Below are 3,087 nucleotides of genomic sequence, written 5' to 3'. Positions count from 1 at the left end.
AAAATGAAAGATAACAATCAAGGCACAAGAAACAGAGACATTTTGATTGCATAGATAAGAAGGTGTGCACAATACATTGCATAAAAGATAAGTGGCACACCAAACTTAGTGTGACACTTTCACTTGGAATTAATGCAAGTATCTTGTAAGAATTTGAACCAAATTTTGTTGCATAGCAACACCGAACTTAGAATGCAATCACATGTCAATTTATCTGAATTAAAACTAAGCAAGTGAAACTATTATTTGTTAAGTACAATCACCAAGCCAAGAATCTGTCATGAATAAAGCTCTCTTGGTAATGTCTTAACAAACACAGTAAATAAGCAAACTAAAATGAAATCATTTTTAAAACAGAAAAATGACTAAAGAAAGTAGAATGAAAAAGTGTCAAATTAAAAGAGAAAAATAAAACTGTAGAGGCATTATGATTATGCAGACAAGTAGCGTTGCTTGAATGAATTGCATAGAAAATAAGTGGCACACCAAACTTAGAATCTTGGTGTGTCACTTTCATTTTTGATTTGATTACAAAGCAAAGAAAGAAAACAAAGCAGAGAAGAAATGTTACCTACGGTTGGGTTACCTCCCAACAAGTGCTCTTTTAGTGTTATTAGCTTGACATGTTGTTCTTCACTTTCTTCCTCTTCTTCCAGTTTGTTAAGAGGAATGACCTCAAAAGAGGGAAAGATTCAGCTAATGTCCCTTGTCTTGGCCTTTCCTCAGCAAGCTTCCTTTTGCAAATGGCTTGATTGATCTTGCTTGCTGGATTAGGGACAGAATTGGTGTTCTTGCTAGTCGCCTTCACTTCTTTGGATTCAAGACTTGGTTGCTGTGTGATTTTTGGAGTGTTTTCTTCATCAAAAGTCTTTTGAATTGGTGGTTCAGTGAGCTCTTCCTTCATGTGCCTTTCTGTTTCCCTTGAGTTTGGACGTTCTTGATTGTCCTCCTCACTAGCTTGTTCTTCCACTTCCTCTTTTACACTCAACATTTGCTTTAATAGCTCTTTTATGGAGGAGGTTTGCTGATCTTCCCAAGCTTTCTTCATCTCCTCTTCATACCTTTCAATCATGGATTCAAGTGTTGAGGCGTTTTGGTCCAGGAAGGCTTGAGAGATTTGTGAGTTTTCATGTTCCCTTGTCATCTCAAGTGGCTTCTGTGAATATGAAATCCTTGGCTCATGTTCCTCATCTTTCATTGCAGTTTCACTTGACACAAGGACCTTTTGTTCTTGTTTTTCCACTTCCTCTCTCACAAATTGTTTTTACCGTTTGATGGTTCTAAGTGTTTCCTTATGTTCTCCAAGTGCTCATTTGTCCTCTGATGGAGGATTTCTTCCCTTTTTCCGGCTTGTTCTTGTCTTTCAAAAAATCCTCTGGAATATTGAAGGAGATCCTCTGAAGGTTGGGAGTGATTTTGTGGACATGGACGTATTTTGTTTTGAGGGGTATGGAGTGAATTTTGTGGGTTGTGGACTGAACTTGGTGGTTGATGAGATGAGTTGTATGAATATTGGAAGGAGTTTTGTATTGAGGCATAATCAAGTGATGAAGAACTTTCAAATGCAGAAATGGAAGGTGAGGTTGGACAATCTTTCATGTGACTTGACTGCTCAGAATTTGCAGTTTCTTGGTAATACTCCCAGCCACCATTAGAATAATGACCTGAATTATTTTGTGGTGGTGAGAAATATTCCATCTGATTTTCTTGCTCATCTTGTGATTCTGAAGCATTTCTCCATGAATTGGAGTGCTCAGAATTGGTATTTTCTTGGTGATATTCCCAGCCATCATTAGAGATTGGTGATGGTGGGTAATATCCCATAAAATTTGTTTGATCATAAGATGAGTTGAACTCCATTTAAATTTTGGAAAACACAACACCAAGGAAAATTGAAATTACTCATATCAGAGATGAGAATTTCTTAGTGAGGCAAAAACTCAAACACCTTGGTTTCACTTTTAAATAGAGAACAAAAGCAAAGAAAATGCTTGATCTAGACTTCTCACCCACTTAATCATTGTTGATCTAATCAATCCCCGGCAACGGCACAAAAAACTTGATGTGTGGAAAACGATCCAACACAAAACTCACCGGCAAGTGTACCGGGTCGCATCAAGTAATAATAACTCACTTAGAGTGAGGTCGATCCCACAGGGATTGATGGATCAAGCAACTTTAGTGGGTGATTAGTTTAGTCAAGCTAACATAGGTGAGTGAGAATTTTTGCAGCAGAATGTAAATAGTAAGGAAAATTAAAATGCAGAAAATAAAATTGCAGAAACTTAAAGTGCAAGAAAGTAAAATAGCTGAAACTTAAATTGCAAGAAATGTAAATTGCATTAAATGTAAAGGGGGTTGGGTGCTGGAAATTAAATAGAGCAACGAAGCAAGAAATCAAGGAGATCTTGAGAACAAGTAACAGGAAGCTTAAAGTGCAGGAAAATTTAAATCAAGCTCACAGCAACTCAAATGTAAATTTCAGAGGAACAAAAGTACAGGAAGAATAAATTGGGAACAATGTAAGCAGAGAAGTAAAATTTCAGTGAACAAGAACTTAGAGCACTTGCAGGAAATGTAAATTGGAAGCAATGCAACAGAAACTAAAAACGCTTGAAAGATTAAAAACAGAAAAGCAATGCTTAATTTGCAGCAAATTAAAAAGGATGTTGAAGATCTCAGGGGTGGAGGAGACTAGAAAACAAGTTTAGATCTCCAATCCTTCCTTGATCCAACAGAGAAGATGCAGGAAATTAAAGATGAAAGCAATGAAGAGAACTTTGATTCAAATCACAAGTCACTTGAAAGTTTGCAGAAGCAGAACCAAGAGAAATCTTAGACTAAGAGGGAAACAGAATTCCTTCTCCCCTTGATCCAAAATTCAAGAACAGAAAATGAAAACTAAAGAGAGAGAGCTTTCTAATGGAGCTACCCTCCAATATTCTTTAATGGGGCCCTCTTTTACAAAGACGAAAATGATGCCTTATATAGGCTTTACAAAGTGAAAATAAAATGAAATTGAAATTAAAAATTCACAAAATAAAATTCCTAATCTAGCTTGTTCTTGTGCCTTTGAGTGATGATGTG

The sequence above is a fragment of the Arachis duranensis genome, chromosome 1 (assembly GCF_000817695.3).
Source record: "Arachis duranensis cultivar V14167 chromosome 1, aradu.V14167.gnm2.J7QH, whole genome shotgun sequence".
NCBI lineage: Eukaryota > Viridiplantae > Streptophyta > Magnoliopsida > Fabales > Fabaceae > Arachis > Arachis duranensis.
Note: the sequence above shows the minus strand (reverse complement) of the source record.